Here is a 20,372-nt window from a genome sequence, read left to right as displayed (position 1 = left end):
TTACAGATTTTCTACTATCATTTTCTACACACACACATCACCATTTTCTACACACACACACACCCCTTAGAACGGGAAGCTGGTCCCGTCATCCCCAGTCGGACCCGCTACACCAAACGGGCACGGAGCCGCCAACCAGGTTCCCGACCGGGTGGGTATCCCCCTTGTTGTTGACCCGATTTCGGGGCCCTCAACACCGCCCAAGCCCAAAAGCGGTCTGGGCCAAAACCATTTACCGCCCTCCCCCCCGCTGATGTCATATGTCCTTTGCTGATGTCACCTCCCATGTCACCATCCGTACTAATGTCATGCTTACGCAATCCGTCCTTCAAACCAAAAATTCTTTTTTTCGAAATAAAGGGAAAAAGAGTCATTTTTGTTACATTTTCGCTGCAAAATAGCACTCCGGGCATACAATCTTCCAAGTTTGCAGCTCCAGTTCTGCGACCGCCTCCCAACTAGGAAAGCTCCAGCAATGAGATCGCGGCCTCAACAAACTTGCACAGTACAATTTTCTTACTCTTTGATACAGTTTAAAGTAAACAGAGGAATTTCTAAGCCCGCCGAAGAGAAAAAAGAAGATGAACAGAGATATGCGCTACCCTAGCCAGTGGGAACCTGCAGAGACATCAATCACAGAGGAAAGGTGGTGAGCAGAGGTCAGATCAGCGATAAAGAGTATCAACAGAAATGAAAGAGTATCAGAGGAGCATTAAAAGAGTATCAGTGTTGAACTAAAGACAAGTCAAATTAGAATTAATGAATATCGAAGCCGACTAAGAGAAGCAAATCAGAAGATTAAAGAGAAATTAATACAAACAATCGGCACAGAGCTACAAAGGACACCTGCGAGCCGAACCCTAAAAGCCAGCCTCCAACACAACATAAGTTAGTTGTTTCTACTTTACTTGTAAATTACTTTAGGTTAAAACTAGATAATATCTCACAGCTTTGATGAGATATCTGTTGTACATATTTTGTTGTATAAATACCCCCATCATCAGATGTTTGAGGAGGTTGGGTATGTGTAGATTTCTTAGACTTTGCTGTAAACACTGAACTTTTGGAGTAAAAAAGTTGTTGGGATCAAACTGTTGTCTAGTCTACTGGATGAGGAATTGAAGCAGAGGACCTGTTACAGAATTCTTGAATCAACCCATGAATCAATGAGTACTTTATACCTTGTGTTTTACAGTTTCTTGTCTGTTATATTATCTTTGTTTCATAAATCTGAATGATAAATCAAAAGATTAATTCAGAATTTGCTTGATTGCACTCTATTTTCAATCTTTATTGTTCTTTGTGTTTTCTTTAGAATTAGTATAAGCAGTGAATTCTTAATTTCTCCTGCTTACTGGTTCTTTCATGTTGTTTATTTGCTAAGGAATTCTTAATTGCTCCTTGACAGTAATCATCCATTTTCCCTCTGTCAATATGTTGAATGATTCTTAATTTCCCTTCATCCATTTGAGTCCATTCCATCTGATTCCAGCCTTTAAATTGTTCCATGTTTGACTACCTTGCCTTGTGATGCCATCCTCTGTTAAGAAACCAAATCCAGAAAGCCATCTCTTTTAACTCCATCATGCCCAATGGACTAAACTGTTTTGTCTTACATCTCTGTTCTATTGAATCTCACCACCCAAACTCAAACAAAACCCTTGAACTTCATAACTAGCCTAACACCTTTAAAAACAAAGCTAAATCATAAACTGAGAGCCCTCTATGGATGCAGATTGGCTAGAATCTGTATCTAAAAGCTTGGTTTGTGGTTACCTCGGCCGTATTCCCTTTCTTACAACTTTTGGGAACAACCTGAGTGATAACATCACCTAAAAAAAAGTTGATTGGTCACTCAAGCTACCATATGGACCTTCCACATGGCAATCATCCATACTACAACATCGCTTGCCGACATCATCGTGTTGATGTGTCATGATGTTATTAGGCCACATGTTTTTGTTGACATCATCGTCAATCTAACATGCCGTGCTTATGTGGGGGTGCACTTATCATTAAACAATGTGCACGTTCATGCCCTCTTTTCTATAGATATTCCTCCATTCATTCACTACCTTTGGATCAGCCAGAGGATGTGCGATATTGAACTTGTTAAACAATGTGCAATTTCATGCACCATCTGTTGTAAATTGCACCACAAGATCATAGATCCAATATGAATGTTGGATTGATGGGGCCTGACCCAGGTTTGAAGTTAATTAGCCAAAAAAATCCCTACACTACTGGCCTTTTCGGCATCAGCTCGCAGAGGGCGGACTGAAGTCTCACTCGAAGCAGTATGGGGGGATGATGGAACCAAGTTTTCGCACCCTCGAGATGTTTGAGGTGTCGATTTAGTCCAACTGTGCCTACCTTCGCGCAGGTCACTTCGCGCACTATGCTGATCTGTGAGACCTTCGCGATCTATTATAATCACCTTCACGCATCCCTAACCAGGGGCTGAGGTGCTTTCACGCTACTATGGCAACAATATGCGCTATTTCCCCAAATTATACCGTGAATATTACTTATCTTCTTAAAGATCGTAGTTAACTTCGCGTAAACAAATACTTTATCTCACATTCACTTAATTACCACAATCACATATGTCCGTGCATCATATAAACAGTATAAATGAAATTCATACCTAATACATTCAATGCAGAAAATAGGAAATAAATACACAGGAATGATATAAAACTTCTCTTTATTAATGCTTCCAATTGTTACAGACTCGACTCGCCCTGCGCACTCAGCTGCGAACTATTAGGCCTCTACACACTCAGTTGCAGAGCCTTCTCCTACTCTACGACCCAAAACTAGACTTTACACTACAGAGACCTTACTATGCTTCTGTTCCATGATCATCAATTGATTGATTTCCATTAGTTGATTTACACTTAGAGCCTCGCTCTATTTATACAATCCCATGGTCTGCGAACCATGGGCAGATCTCTATAGCCGAAATTACATTACAAAATTAAGGGTGGACAACCCTATGACTCATTTACAAGCTACGCGCTCTGCGCCCAAAAAATGCGGAGTCTTTACATCGAAGTTACAATTTGTGACCAAAATCTGGGCTCTAAGCCCCAAAACTTCCCTTGGGGGATCCCGCGCCCAACAGGTCCCCAACACAAACATCGTGACTCGCCCTCGAGTCACTCTGTTGGTGTAGATATCTTTGCGTGAAGACCTGCCAATTTTGTCTGGACTGCTGCAAGCTCGGCAACACACTGAGCGACTGCCTGCTGCATTTCCTGGACGCATTGTTCAGAAACTGTTGTAGCTAAATTGCTTCCCTGAATTTGTTCTTGTGTTCCTGCATCTGCATGAGTTTTTCTTCAACAGAGGCTGTAATGACAAAAGCCTCATCAATCCACGGTTGTACGTGCGCCTTCAAAATGACTTCCTTCTGTCAAGCAGCATCCACTTTCTCCTTGAGCGCTTTCGCCTGTTGCATCCACACAAGCCTCTATGTAATGGAAACTGTCTGTGTGGTCCCTTTCACTTCATCATATTGTTGTTGTAGCTCGTGCGCCTCTATTTATAGCATTGTATATTCGGGTCCTCCTGCAAAGTAGTGAGAACCTCGAACGACTCCTCAAACAACTTGGTGCAGTCTTTCACTGTGCTGTTGACCTCCGCTATGGCTGTTGTAATGGCGTTGGCACGTTGTTCCTTAATCTTTGGTAGAGTTGAAGGCTGCACCTTCAACTGCAATTCGGTGATCTAAAGGTTCAACTCTAGCTGAACCTTGGCCATCTCTTCCTTTGCCTCACACACCCCTGCTACTAGTTTCTGGATGTGCCCTCTGTTGATTCCTCTGCTTGGATGGCCAACTCCGGGACCATCTGGTAGGCTTCTGCAACCACCCACATAAGATGTTGGTTCTGTGCCACTACTTCGTCATGTTTTAGGCTCAATTTTTCAATATTAATGCGATGCTTGCTCATGACCTGGAGAGCACGACCCTCCCTATCTCACAGTTCTACAGTAACTCCATCCTGCAAAACATAGAGCATCTCTTGAGGGAGCGCAACCATATTTATTCTGTCTCCCTTCAGTCCGCTGACCATAGGCCTGTCGACCTCAATTTCTGTCATGAGTGCTCCCTCTAGTCACCCGGGCACACAATATTTCCTCGGCCACGGTCGTGCCAAGTGCGAGGCTGGTTGACACAGTGTCAGCCTGTGGAGTGTGCACCTGCAACTCCTGTATCTGCACTCGGAGAGCCCCCAACATCGTCTGGTGTTCCTTCACAACTTCTAGAGGGCCTCCATGGTGACATCCCTCACCATCTCCCCAATGTCATGTATATTCCCCTCAGTGAGGGTGATCGGGTCAAAAGAAGTCTTTGAGACCTTTGACTTCTTTTGTGGCCCCACCTACTCTCTTGGGTGCTGTCGTTCAACTGTGTGGACATTGTCTATGGGTCTGCACCACCTTTCTCTAGATTTGTTTCCTTTTCGGGCGAAGGTGACTTCTGGCCTTCGCGCTCCTTCTCTGCTGCCTTTTCCTGCCTTCACAGCGTCCCGCGCTACCTGGGCCTTTGCTGCTGCTGCTTCGTTCCGACACTTCTCTGCCAACTGCACTATCTGCAGTTTTGCCTCTTCCTTCTTCCTCTGTGCAACGGACTTCTCTCCTTCCACTATGGAGCTAGCTGGTGTGCGTCACTCCAGTGGCCACGACTCAAGCACGGTGAAAGTGACATTGTCTTTTGCCAGATAAGGTAGCTCCTTCCATGTCTTCGTGTGGTCCTTCCTCGCCCTGATGTACACGTGATGAAAGTCCACCTTGAACTCCATGAAGCTCTACAAACTGTTGTAAACAATGGGTGATAACTGCGGCTTCTGATTAATCCCCATTCTGATGTTCATATCCATGAACACCCAAAATATTTTGTTGTCTCTAATCCATTTCACATCTCTGGTTGCCCACAACGAAGTGTACTTCGCTGCCTCCAGAAGATCCTGCGCAATTGTTGGGAACTGGTTGTCCTCAGGCAATTCCCAAGCCACCAACACTATGGATAGTAGAAGCCATGCATAGTGGAACGTCTTCCCCTGCTCCTATGCCTCACGGCAATTCTCCAGGATCTCTCTGCACAGGTAGTCTGCCTAGTTAAATTGGACCCCTTCTGCGCACTGCGCAACAAGTTCAAGCACTGGCGCGAGCACCTCATCCGCATGACACTTTCACATAACCTTCCCAGCCAATATCTGCGTCACGACTTTGACCACAACATTGTTCATTCTGGAAAATCACGTTCCCTCTCTTCTTCTTCTCCAGCTTGAACTTCTTCTTCATGGCCTCCGTGATGGCCAAATCATCACTTTACCCTCTAAGATGTTCGTTGGGTCCTCCCCTTTGCAAGGGAGCCAGGTAATTCTGTGAATTAAGTGGTCCGTGATGGGGATGGGCTCTTCCAGCCACAAGCACCCATCATGCACTAGGAAGAGCAGCTACCTGATGACAAAAATAGTCACTGGGGTGCGATGGTAATGTGGCACCTAGAGCAGGTTTAATAGTCCTGCATTTTCTACACCTCTCAGCCACTGGCATAGCTCCAAGTCGATGACTCTGGGCGGTGTGTTTTTCTTTTGATGCATTAGCTGCGCGGTTGCCAAATGTGGGAACTTCTCATGGTCCGCAAGATCCCAGTCTTCAAATTTCAGCACAGGCACTCGCCCCAAGTGCGCTTCGTCAAAAATGATGTCCTTGGGGAGCAACAGAGTCCACAGAGAGCTTTTGCTCTCATCTATGTATTTGGGCACCCTTTCTTTTCCCTTCCATGGAGGAACATATGCGGGTAGCCTAGTCAAAGGGACCGCACCCTAGGTTTCCACCTCCATCTCTACGTCCTCCTCCTCAATCAAAATTTCTTCAAAGTCTTCCTCCTACTCATCGGCTTCCAAGTTGATAGCCTTCCCCTTTTCTTCCATAGTAAGCCTAGTTCTAAGCGGGTTTCTAGGGGACACGCGCATTGGTACAATAACCTGCTTGTATTTCTTGGGTCTTGGTGTGCACGGTGATTTAGGGATTTCTGCAATTATCCCGACACTTTCTAGGGTTTCTCCTACTGTTATGTCCTGTGCAGCCTCCTTAGCAGTCATTGCTGTAGTATCCATGGCTTCCTCAGGTGCTGCCATACTGCTATTCCACAATTCTCTCAACGGCTCGGGTAAGTGCTCAAACAACAACTTCGACTTCAAAATATCAAACAAATTTGGGTTCATGAATCCTTGGGTGCGCAGCAACTCAATTCTCAAATGGCCAAGTGTTGTTTGCTGGACAACCCTTTGCAATTTATAATATCTTTTGAATTTGAATTCGACCGTTCCCCCCACATTCGGTCCATTAATGCTCACTTGGTGGTAGATTTTCAAGAATCTATCCTGTTGTAACATGTATTTTTTGTGCCTTTAATATTCATGTTTCATTCAAGAATCACTTGAAAATATCTTTAAAAAAGGATAAGGCAAGAGGGAAATGTAATAAATTACATATCGGAATCAAAACACAAAAAGAATTGGCCCATGCGATAAAGTTAAATCGCAATATAAATAATTATATGAAACCATAATCAATATATATATATATATATATATATATATATATATATATATATATATATATATATATATAAGTGTTAACGATATGATTAAATCGTAATTGCAAAACACAACGGGCATTTGTATAAAGTTACCACGGGAATCACTGATCGTCAATTGCGATAAAGGCATATCTTGAAAACTGTGCAAAGACCTTGGAAAAGGCGGAAAAAGGTATGGTTACGCATTTTATATGTATTTCTATTATAAGCTATTATAAAAGAAATAAGCACTGAACAGGCCAGACTCAAAGCGCATATATATTATGTTTTAAAGTTTTAGCAGGTCCGCAGCATAACAAAGCCCCTTACTGCCGATTGTGATATGCAATAGGAAGTCAACGAAGCAATGAAAAAGCGGATTCGATGGATTTATGAAGCAAAGTTAATACTTTTTCAGTTCTGCAGTTACCAAAGGTTTTCATTAATTTCACTTGGTAAAGGGAAAAATCAATGTTAAAGCCGAGTCCGAAGAAAAGGTAGATGGACATGTTTTCTTTGTGTTTTGGCCAATATAAGCACACCCGATATATATGTAAGCCCCAATCTACGCACAAGTCAGAGTTTAATGCAGTTAATTACGGTTTAAATGGATTAAGCGTTATTAAAGCATCCACAGAGGAACTCATGAGCTGAAAGCCAGCAGTCATTGTCATGTTCAGTTATTTCTCGTTATTTGATGTTCTTGGAGGTGTCTTTTACCCTCTGTAAAATATTTTGTAATAATCCTTACTTCAGATAGTTAGAGAAACAGTTTTAGTAGTTTGATAGTTTCAGAGATCAGCGATTGTTTCACAATGTATAAGAAGAGGAATATTTACACAGAAAGGGTTGGTGGTTGGAATTTTGGAGAACTTGGAGACTAGGCCATTGTATTCCTAATACCATCGTTGATTAATGAAAGAATCAGAAGTTTCCATGAGTTGTTGGGTATAATTTTGTAACCTTCTCTGTTATGTGTCATGTTATGTTTTCTTCTTTCAAGTATAGTAATGAAGTTGCAGGCCTTTATTTGCTTATGTAGATAAAGTTAAAATCCCTTAAAAGAGCACTCCTATACTTGAAGTTCCCACCTTCTTTTCTAAGTTACAAGTAATAGTTTCTGTGAAAGACCAACATATTATCTTTAACTTCTCCCAGAGTCACAGATAGTAGTTTCTGTGTTAAGCAGCATATTTTCTATGATTCAGTTCTCATTTCCATAATTCTTCTAAGTGATGGATAGTAGTTTTTGTGAAAGATCAACATACTATCTTTAACTTTTCCTTCAAGCTTTCTTCATTCATCATTTATATCTAGCAACAAATGGCATTCTGAGATGTTCTGGTCATACATGTACTAAGGGTTAAAGACCAAGTTTCCATGTCCTTCATTTAAAGACACAACATATGTCTAAGTGACAGTAAATAATATTTATTAATGTCTTAAGCATAATTTCCTTATAGCCAGGAAATTTGTTTCTTAAGGAACAACTTTAATTGGCGTCGTTACCGGGGAGAGAAGATAAGAACACTTTTCACTGGGTTTTCAATATTTTCGTCTGGTTGTTCAGTAAGGAGGAAATACTTTGCTGTTTCGAATAAAAGCAATAAAAGTCGACTCCATTGTAATAAATATCACAACTTGCAAAGCAATAGAATAAAAGCACTTTTCTTGGGTTCATTAAGTTTGACGCTGATTCGTTTTCTTTTCTAGGCTTTAATGGCTCTCCCTGCATTCTTAGTCCATAAATTTGATCCATTTGGTTTTACTAGGATCACTGGATATCCTCATGAAGATCCAGCTCAACATCTCCAAGAGTTTCATGAATGCATGGACTAGTAGGGCATCATTCATGAAGATGTGAAGATGAAGTTGTTTTTGTTTTCTTTAGACCTAGAAGCTAGGGCTTGGTTCAGGTCTCTGCCTCTTTCAAGCATTTCATCTTTGAAAGATTTCCATTTAGTATTCAATTCTTCTTGTAGAACTTATTATCCACACAAGTTTCTTTTTGAAGGTTGTTGTGAATATTATGATGCTAAAGAAACTTTAAAGTCTCAAGATACTCTTGTTGATGAAACTAATGATTTTGTTGATAATATATCAAGCATTTAGAGTTATGAACAAGTCTCTGAAAGCGAGGAACTATCATGTTCTCAAAATGACGCAGAGAGGCTTATAAAACAGTATTCTTCAATAATCTCCCAAGCATAGAACGGGTTGACTCTATTCCAAGCAGATCAAGAGAGTATTCAGATAGAGGAAAGTTCAAGCATGCATCAATAATTTTTGCTCAGCAGTCAAGAGGAGGAAGAAATAATTAAGTTGCAAATAAATCCCAAGAGTTATTATTTTGTTAAATTTGATGATCCTCCTATCTATAATGAAAATGGTTTAAATGGGGAATGGGACGAAGCTCTTCAAGTTCATCAGTTGGGTGTTGAACATATAGGAAGAAACCAGCAAGAGGGATATGTTGGACAACAATATATTGAGCCATCTATCATAGAAAAAGAGGCTATTTCATATAAAAAGGAAGCTGATAAAGAGGTTGTATATCATTGCATTGAAGAACACAACGATTCCATGGATCAGAGGTAAATAATCTATTTGAAGTTGATCATATGTCATATAGTAATGTGAAAAAATCTATTTTTCTTCCTAAGGTTAAAATTACAAACTATTTTCAATCAAAGCTTAGAGATGAAAAGTGGAGACATGAAAGTAACATAGATCATTTTCTTAAAGATGTTTCTGATTGTTCTGTTGAACATATTATCCCAACAAAAGGTCTAATTGAGCAGGAACCTTCATACATAAAGAATTTCTTTTTTGGAGCTGATCAGGATCATAATTTTTCTTATACTTTTTAAGATCCTGTGACAGATTACATGGAAGAATTTATCAGCAGTTTACACATATCATTTTGTGGATACTCTTCTAATTTTTGTTGTGAGCTGCCTTTATGCATAGTTTATTTTTCATTTAGGATGAACTGTATTTTAAAAATTCCCTGGAAAAAGGGTTCAAGATTATGCACCCAAATGCTAGTCTGGTATCATTGGAAGATTGAATTCACTTGATTGAGGTCAGTCATGTACATATGTAGGGACTTGTACATAAATAAGCTCAGGTGTTGAGCATTTGGTTTCTAGTTGTAGTTCTTCAGTTTAATAATTAGTTGATGAATAAGGGTGACTTTCCCAATTGGAAACTTGTTTGAAGAAGCTTCAGACTTCAAGATTATCAAGTTCCAGTTTGTCAAATTTCAGGGTTTCCACAGTTTTGGACTCCATGCCCAACTAAGGCTACTGATCTACAATTCTCAATATTTTTCTATCAAGGTACAAGCATCCTATCATTGCAGAGATTAGTGTGGGTTCGCTATACAGAATTTTCACACAACTAAGTTTGGTGAAGCAATATATGACTCCATGCCCAATGAATAAGGCACTAATATACAGTTCTTAGTGCTTCTGTGGCAAAATCACTATCCCTAGGTGGAGCCAGATGTTGTAACATGTATTTTTTGTTGCCTTTGATATTCATGTTTCATTCAAGAATCACTTGAAAATATCTTTTAAAAAGGATAAGGCAAGAGGGAAATGTAATAAATTACATATCAGAATCAAAACACAAAAAGAATTGGCCCATGCAATAAAGTTAAATCACAATATAAATAATTATATGAAACCATAATCAATATCTATCTATCTATATATATATATATATATATATAAGTGTTAGCAGTGTGATTAAATCGCAATTTCAAAACACAACGGGCATTTGTATAAAGTTACCATGGGAATCACTGATCGCCGATTGCAATAAAGGCGTATCTTGAAAATTGTGCAAAGACCTTGGAAAAGGCGGAAAAAGATATGGTTACGCATTTTATATGTATTTCTATTATAAGCGATTATAATAGAAATAAGCGCTGAATAGGCTAGACTAGAAGCGCATATATATTATGTTTTAAAGTTTCGGCGGTTCCGCTGTATAGTAGAGCCCCTTACCGCCGATTGCGATATGCGATAGGCTGACCCAACATAACATATATTATGTTTGATTCTCCCATCAGGTCCACGATTATCGCATAATGTTTATGACTTATGCCGATTGCGATTGCGACGGCGATCCAGACCCGATATTACATATATCATGTTTAATTCTCTCGTCGAGTCCACGACCATTGCATAATGTTCATATATATATATATATATATATATATATGTATGGTTCCACCGATTGCGATATGTGATGGGAAGTCAATGGAGTGCTGAAAAGGTGGATTCGATGGATTTATGAAGTAGAGTTAACACTTTTTCAGTTCCACAGTTACCAAAGGTTTGCATTAATTTCACTTGGTAAAGGGAAAAATCAATGTTAAAGCCAAGTCCGAAGAAAAGGTAGATGGTCATGTTTTCTTTGTCTTTTGGCAAATATAAGCGCACCCGATATATATGTAAGCCCCAGTCTATGCACAAGTCAGAGTTTAATGCAGTTAATTACGGTTTAAATGGATTAAGCGTTATTAAAGCATCCACAGAGGAACTCAAGAGTTGATTAACATAACCGAAAGCCAGCAGTCATTGTCATGTTCAGTTATTTCTCATTATTTGATGTTCTTGGAGGTGTCTTTTACCCTCTGTAAAATATTTTGTAATAATCCTTACTTCAAATAGTTAGAGATACAATTTTAGTAGTTTGACAATTTCAGAGATCAGCAACTATTTCACAATGTATAAGAATAGGAAAGTTTATAGAGAAAGGGTTGGTGGTTGAAATTTTGGAGAACCCAGAGACTAGGACACTGTATTCCTGATATCATCATTGATTAATGAAAGAATCAGAAGTTTCCATGAGTTGTTGGGTATAATTTTGTAACCTTCTCTGTTATGTGTCATGTTATGTTTTCTTCTTTCAAGTATAGTGATGAAGCTGCAATCTTTATTTGCTTATGTAGATAAAGTTAAAATCTCTTAAAAGAGCGCTTCTATACTTGAAGTTCCCACCTTCTTTTCTAAGTTGTAGATAATAGTTTCTGTGAAAGACCATCATATTATCTTTAACTTCTCCTAGAGTCACAGATAGTAGTTTCTGTGTTAAGCAGCATATTGTCTATGATTCAGTTCTCATTTCCATAATTCTTCTAAGTGATGGATAGTAGTTTCTGTGAAAGATTAGCATACTATATTTAACTTTTCCTTCAAGCTTTCTTCATTCATCATTTATATCTAGCAACAAATGGCATTCTGAGATGTTCTGGTCATACATGTACTAAGGGTTAAAGACCAAGTTTCCAGGTCCTTCATTTAAAGACAATATATGTCTAAGTGACAAATAAGTGATAGTAAATAATATTTATTAACGTCTTAAGCACAATTTCCTTACATCTAGGAAATTGGTTTCTTAAGGAACAACATAGCCCATAAAGTTCATCTTAATTGTTTGTTGCCCGCTCCATTTGGTCTCAAACCAAGTATCACATCATGAATAGTGACTGCAATGGTCACTTTCCAGCTAACCCGCGCAGCAGTGTAGCTACCCTCGCGCTGTCGCGGACCCTGTGACACTTCGCTATTACACACAGTCCTGACATTGCGCAGCTCCTGGGCATAGTAGTTTATAGTCCAACGCCTCCTTGCAGCTACCTGGAGTGCTAAGATTGTGCTTCCTGCAGCTAGCCAAATGGTCGGGCCAATTGTGTACGCCTTCAAACGACTACCATTGACTTTTCCTAGGAAGAGTTCTCCATTCAACTTTACCAACTGTGCCACGCCACCATCTGTGATCTCCTTAATAACATATGGTCCCAGCCAGTGCATTTTGAGCTTCCTTGGGAATTTATCGAACTTACTGTCATACAACAACACCAAATCATTCACCTTGAAGGTGCGCAACTCAATATGTCGATCGTGCTAAGCCTTTTCATGTTGCTTTTGCACCTGCTGGTGGAATCCAGCCAAAAACCGTTCTTCTTCAAGCTCCTCCAACTACGTGATCCTCTCCTCCAGGGCTCTGTTGTTCATCATACCTGTGAGCATTGCTATGCGCAGAATAGGCACGATATACTCCATAGGCATTACGACTTCTACTCCATAGACGAGCCTAAAAGGCATATGTCCCATCAGTTTTTTGCATGTCATCCTATAAGCCCATAATACTGCGGGTACGTGCAAGTCCTAATCACTTCGCTGCGCATTGCATACTTTGTTCAGCGTGTTGGATACCTTGTTGAATGCTTCCGTGTGGATAACCTTCTGCGTGATTGTTCATCCTACATAATGTTTTCCCAACATTAAGAGCCATTTGAACATCAGTCCCCCCAACACATGCTTATTGACCATACCTCTCAGCGTGGAGTTCATGTGCATCCATGTAGGTTGTTTTCCATATGCCTGCGCCCCCATGGCCAAATGTGCACGCGGACTATCCCGTCCATTGTATTTGTTTATCAATTGCACTCTAGTCTTTCCAAATTGCGTGCGCATCATTGTCTTACGGTTGCACCAGTCGTCAAAGCTCCCTTTGTGCATACCCCACCTCCTTGCAGGCGTAGCGCGCAGTACCCAATCCAAGGCCTGGAAGCATTGCTTTTCCCGCACCTCCTTTTCAAATTTATTCAAGAAGGTATCTACCTCACTAAGGCCATCATAAGTAGGCAGGTCTCTTACTTTTGTCGATACACAGCACCATAACCTTGTCATCATATTACAATTCAGTGTAGTTACCTCATGTAACCAATTCTACCATCGCTCCGTCTCCTCGTTTGAATCCGAAGTACAAGAGCTTTCACGCTCCCATGCAATCTACCCATCTGCAGTGGGATTCACCTAGTCTTGGTTTCGCATTGTTATCTTGTAAATGCATTCCAAGTCATCATCACTTTCATAGTCACGCACCGGCTCCGTATATCATGATCCTTCAACAGGGTCCAGGGGTATAATTACGCGTAGTGACTTCTTTTCAAAAATCATCTTGCACTTCTTCAGATTAATCACCCCGTTCATGTCAATGGCCCAATCAATTCCTAAGAGCGCAGGGTAGGGACTGTTGTCATCAACAATCTCTATCACTTCAAAGTCTGCTAGCGTGCTCACTCCCTCAATGTTCATGGTTATGCCCCGCAATTGCCCCATGGGTATTATTTTTTGTTGGTTCGCCATTCACAGTTGAATAGGAGACCACTGCAACATAGGTCTCCCCATTCGCTCCCATGTCTGCTTTGGCAGAACATTCGCATCCGATCCTAAATCCAGGATAACTTGATCCATCTCATATTCTCCAATCTGTGTGGTTAGTCTCATTTCTCTTCCCGTTCTTGTCTTGTGTTTTCCAATCTTCTTGACTATGCAGAGTTCTCTTGGCGTTGTCCCAGCGCATCTGTTAATGAGTTCCTGTAACCCTTTTACATCTTTACTGTTGTGCAGTAACTTCATACATGTTTCCAAGAATGTTGTGGACATGGATGGGTCCATCTCCGACTCCGGTCTATCTTTGCTTCCTGAAGTGGAGGCCTCAGCGAAGCTCTTCTTGGCTTCCATGAAGGTTTCTCGAATGCAGTCCAAATCAAATTCTGCTTCCTTTGCCAGAGCTTTGCAAACCAAAGTACTATCCTCTGGTTGTTTTCCTTTGTCATATCCCATCAAGATTCTAATTTAGAGCACAATATTTACATTCATATATTCCTCTCGCGGCTCAGACCTCATCATCTGCAGGTTCTGGGTCGGGGGAGGGGGTAGAGCTCCTTTTTTGTGTATCCTAGCTATCAGTGTAGGACAGTCTTCGATCTCATGATCAAACAAGTTGCAATACAAACATGACGGGTGCGTTGGATTTGTACAATCGCGGGCATAATGTCCTGGCCCTATGTAATTGTAGCATATCAACTATCCGCTGTTGGGTTGTGTTATATTCTTTCCACGACTAACCCACGTAGTTAACCGGGGGTTAGAGTGGGGGAGGTCACAGGGGGTTTGAGGGGCACCCGTAACCCCACTTTATGGGTTCCGGGGCAACGCCCTGGAAAATTTTGGTTTTGGAACCTATTTTAGGGTGGGCGGACCCACCTATGGTTTTGTGCATGATTTTCACACATGTTTTTTTGGACGCGATGGTTTTTGGTCCATGGTATTGGATGCGATGGTTTTCAGTCCATGGTATTGGATGCTTTGGCATGTATAAATATGTATTGTAACATTGAAAGGAACATAATGAAAAAAAATCAAGCTGGTAGTCCCAGTTTTGGGATCCAGGGGAAAATCTCTGTGTATATGTGCTTTATGTGTTTTGCTCTCGCATTGTTTATTTTCTGTGTTTTAGAATTCATATGCAGGTAATTTCTGTATGGGGTTAAAACCTACATTTGGTATCAGAGCTGTTTTGGCTTCAAGGGGATGCCTTTGTTGCTGAGGGGTTTCGCTCGGGCCTGTGGTAGACCCTGTTCAGTGGGATATGTGTGAGATCGATTCTAGTGGTGAAAAAAGATGGCGAGAAGTGGAAAGATAGAGATAGAGAAATTTAATCGTCAGAGTTTTGAGTTGTGGAAACTCAAGATGGAGGATCTGTTGGTGGATAAAGATCAGTGGATCACGGTAGATCCAGGTACTAAACCAACGGGAGTGTCCGATGAAGAATGGAAGAAGTTGGATCGGAAGGCAAAGAGCACAATACGATTGTGTGTCTCAGATTCAATATTGTTGAATGTATCAAGGGAAGCTACGGCGAAGGCTTTGTGGGACAAGTTAGGGACTTTGTACCAATCTAAGTCTCTGGTGAATAAACTGTTCTTGTGGAAAAAGTTGTATAACCTAAGGATGAAAGATGGAGACTCGGTGACAGAGCATCTGAATGCATTTAATAATGTGGTAAGTTAGTTAGCATCTGTTGATATTAAAATTTCAGATGAAGATAAGTGCATCAGTTTGTTGTGTTCTCTACCAGATTCGTGGGATAGTTTGGTTATTGCAATAGGTATCAATGCAACTACCTTGCAGTTTGATGAAATAGTCTTAGCCTTGCTAATGGAGGAGATGAGACGGAAAAATATGGAGAGCTAGAATGGTGATGCCTTGTTTGTACGAGGACAGTCCCAGAACAAAAACAAAAATAAGTCATCAAGTGGGAGATCTAAATCTAGAGGGAGATCTAAATCTCCAGGAAAACCTGTAAAGGTGGTGTGCTGGAAATGCAGAAAGGAAGGCCACTTCAAAAGGGACTATAAATCTAAAGCTCTTGACAAAGGAAAGGGATCTGATGAGGCTCCTTCTGCAAAGGCGAAATCCACCTCAGATGAAGGTGGGGATGTGTACTTGGCTTCTTCAAGTACACATGTAGATCATGAGGCATGGTTGATTGACTCAGGTGCATCCTTTCACTTCACTCCCCATAGAGAGTGGTTCTGCGAGTATGAGAAATATGATGGTGGTGATGTCTTCTTGGGGGATGACAGGAAGGCTAAAATCGTTGGTTGCAGAAAGGTAAAGTTGAAGTTGCAAGATGGAAGAGTTAGAACACCTCCGGGTGTTCTACATATTCCTCCATTAGCTAGAAATCTAATTTCTGTAAGCAAGCTGGATGATGCAGGTGTAAAAATAGTGTTCAAGAAGGATACCTGCAAGATGGTTTGGGAAGCACTGGTCTTGATGCGGGGAGTTCGGATTGGAACTCTGTACAAGCTGTAAGGTAGCGCAGTTGTTGATAGGTGCAATAGTTTTGTGCTTCTTGAAAGTGGAGCAGAAAAATTTAGTGGTCTTTGGAGAAAAGACCATGCTGTGGCATCAAAGGCTTGGACATATTGGAGAGAAAGGCCTTCGAATACTTCATGGTAAAGGTATGGTAGAAGGTATGAGTAATAGGTCTTTGGATTTTGATTTCTGTGAAAATTGTATATATGGGAAGCAGAATCGGGTGAGTTTCCCCTCTGGTGCTAAGAGGGCGAAACATATATTAGAGCTTGTGCATAGTGATGTGTTTGGACCTGTGAAGGTTCCATCACTAGGTAAGTCTGTGTACTATGTATCATTTATAGATGACTTCTCAAGGAATACATGGATATATTTCCTTAAGAAAAAATCTGAAGTCTTTGATAGGTTTAAAGAATTTAAGGTTCTTGTGGAAAATCAGATAGAGAAGAAGATAAAGGTGCTGAGGACAGATAATGGTGGAGAGTTTTGCAGCAAGGAATTTGAAGAATTCTGTAAGAAGTGTGGTATAGCACAGCAGAAGACTACTCCATATACACCTCAGCAAAATGGAGTTGCAGAAAGAATGAACAAGACGTTGATGGAAAGGGCAAGAAGAATGCCCAGTGGTGCCAGGTTAGGACAGGAATTCTGGGCAGAGGCAGTGGATATTGCATGTTACCTGGTCAACAGGTCACCTTCATCAGTGTTGGAGGATAAGACTCCACATGAGGTATGGACTGGTAATAAACCCTCTTTCACATCTAAGAGTATTTGGATGTGATGCATATGTACATGTTCCAAAGGAGAAACGAACCAAGTTGGATAGTAAATCTGAAAAGTGCATCTTTATTGGGTATAAGGATGGTTTAAAGGGTTATAAACTTTGGAACCCAGTAACAAGGAAGGTTGTATACAGTCGAAATGTGGTGTTCAAAGAGGTGAAAGATGTTATTAAACATGAAGTCCAACCAAAGGAACCTGAGAAGATAGAGTTTGAGCTAAAGGAGGAAGAATCTGACTCTATAGTAGAGGAGGAATCAGAAGATGAAGAGCCACAAACTCTGGCTATGAGAAGATCAGTTCGAGAAAGAAGGTAGCCAGAGAGGTATAGTCCATCTGCTTTCTGTTCAAATTTTGCTTTGTCAGTTACTGATGATGATCCCAGAACTGTGAAGGAAGTAGTGGATTCAGAGGATGGAAAACTCTGGAAAGAGTCCATGGTTGATGAAATGGCATCTTTGCACAAAAATGAGGCTTGGGATCTAGTGGAGTTTCTGGCTGGGATGAAACCCATTGGCAGCAAATGGGTGTTCAAAAAGAAGACAAATGTAGAAGGAAAAGTGGAGAAATACAAAGCTCGATTGGTAGCAAAAGGTTATTCCCAGGTGTTGGGACTTGATTTTGGTGATATTTTTTCTCCTGTTGCCAAGGTAACTTCTATTAGATTACTTTTATCTGTTGCTAATTCTTTTGATTTTGAGGTAGAACAGATGGATGTGAAGACAGCATTTCTTCACGGGATTTGGAAGAGGAGATCTACATGAAGCAACCTGAAGGCTTTGCGGTGAAGGGTAAGAAAGAACTAGTATGCAAGTTAAAGAAGTCTGTGTATGGATTAAAACACTCACCAAGGATGTGGTATCATAAATTTGATACATTTATATGGGGACTTGGCTTCACCAAAAGCAAAGCAGATCACTGTGTGTATTTTAAATTAATTGGTGACCGTGTTATTTCTCTGGTCTTGTATGTGGATGATCTGTTGCTGGTTGGAAATGACAAAGAAATTATCCAGGATTTGAACACCCAATTGTCCTCCAAATTCGACATGAAATATCTTGGTGCTGCAAACTCTATTTTGGGCATGGAAATTAAAAGATATCGGGAAAAGAGGAATCTTTGGTTAAACCAAAGGAAGTATGTCGAGACAATACTGCAGAGGTTTAATATGCAGGGTAGTAAATCGGTGAAGGTTCCTATTCCTATAGGTGTGAGGTTATCTGCTAAACAGTGTCCCAAGACACAAGAAGAGGAAGAGGACATGTCTCGTGTTCCATATGCAAGTGTAGTCGGTAGCCTAATGTATGCAATGGTCTGTACTAGACCAAACATTGCACATGCAGTGGGAGCATTGTGCAAGTTTATGTCAAAACCAGGGAAGGATCATTGGACAGCAGTGAAGCGGGTTTTCAGGTATTTGCATGGCACTAGTGATTATGGTATGTGCTACCAAGGAAGACTAGGATTGGACAGAGTGTTGGATATTCGTGGCTTTGTTGATGCAGACTGGGCTAGAGATCTGGATCAAAGAAGATCTACAAGTGGGTATGTGTTAACCTATTTGGAGGTGTAGTCAGTTGGATGAGTAAGAAACAATATGTAGTGTCACTATCAACTACAGAGGCAGAATACATGGCAACCACTCATGCAAGCAAGGAAGTAGTTTGGTTGTAGAGATTGTGTTCAAGTATGGGGTTAGTACAGGAAACTATAAGGATAGACTGTGATAGCCAAAGTGCAATTTTCTTGGCAAAGAACCCTGCATATCATTCAAAGACAAAGCACATTGATGTTTAGTATCACTTTGTGAGGGATATGATAGAATACAAAAGGGTGTTGCTGGTAAAGGTGGACACTTTGAAAAATACCGCAGATGCATTGACAATATATGTGAGCTCTGAGAAGTTCTCTTGGTGTAGAGAAACAATGGGTGTTGCAGGGCTAGATAAATGACTAAGCTCTTTTGTGGCCCCCTGTGGAAAGAAAACAATAAGTGGGAGAATGTTGGGTTGTGTTATATTCTTTCCACGACTAGCCCACATAGTTAACCAGGGGTTAGAGGGGAGGATGTCACAGAGGGTTTGAGGGGCACCCGTAAACCCACTTTATGGGGTCAGGGGCAGCGCCCCGAAAAATTTTGGTTTTGGAACCTATGTTAGGTTCGGCAGACCCACCTATGGTTTTGTGCATGATTTTCGCACATGTGTTTTTGGACGCGATGGTTTTTGGTCCATGGTATTGGACGTGATGGTTTTCGGTCCATGGTATTGGATGCTTCGGCATGTATAAATATGTATTGTAAAATTGAAAGGAACATAATGAAAAAAAATCAAGCTGGTAGTCTCGGTTTTGGGATCCAAGGGAAAATCTCTGTGTATATGTGTTTTATGTGTTATGCTCTCGCATTGTTTATTTTCTATGTTTAGCATCCGTCCTACCAATTGCAATAGCAATGTAACTCACCTTGTCTGAACTTGTCTTCACCGGCTACGACCTTGTCGCCTTTCCAATAACCCAAATAGCAACGCCCAGGGCATGTGTAGTAACTACTGCACCGGCTACGTGTATCCCCATATTAGAAGCTAGAAGCCCGGAACGAAAGGCTCACCATCTCACAGTAGCCGATCGATCTACAACTAACTAGATAATGGCAATGATCAGTCAACCGCCACCACTACAAGGGCTCATCGAATAGCACAAATACATATAAGATCTATTTCGCACCTTCCGAAGCCAACTCTCTTCATATACATATTTTCTCTCTGAACTATCACACGAACGAAGTGCAGTAAGCGACAGCGAATTCAATACAGACAGTGTGCATCCCGATCCATCCAGACATATTAGATTAGATTATATATGATTGTGACAAGTGGTGACTTCGCCGGGAGATGCCGGTTGGATGCTTATGGTTCGAGGTGCAGCATTCAATCAATGGAAGAACTAGGGTGGCCCAAAGATTGACGGGAGCTTCCGACCGGTCCGAATTACCTTTTGATGAGTGAAGAGAAAGGTCATTTCCTTAAGCCCGCGTAGTGGTATTCACTGGTTCGAACAAGAAGGAAAGTAGTGTAGTTAGTACGAGTCCCTTCTTTCTTTGTTCAGTCATACTTATTATCTGCGGTGTAAGCTCTACTCTATGGTTCGGCGGTGAGTGAAACAAGTCAGCATGATGGTTCGGTCCTGTTCGTTATAATAGCCCTAAACATGAGAGGTTGGTTTTCTATTCTCTTTTCTAATGAAAGGGGTAACATCTGAAGTTAGGGGAAGTTTATTACGATACCTCATATATGATGGAACAAGATTATGTA

Source organism: Pinus tabuliformis, chromosome X (genome assembly GCF_031772625.1).
Source record: "Pinus tabuliformis cultivar Carrire ecotype Pingquan chromosome X, CPIR1, whole genome shotgun sequence".
In the NCBI taxonomy this organism is placed as follows: Eukaryota; Viridiplantae; Streptophyta; class Pinopsida; order Pinales; family Pinaceae; genus Pinus; species Pinus tabuliformis.
This window is presented reverse-complemented; position numbering follows the sequence as displayed.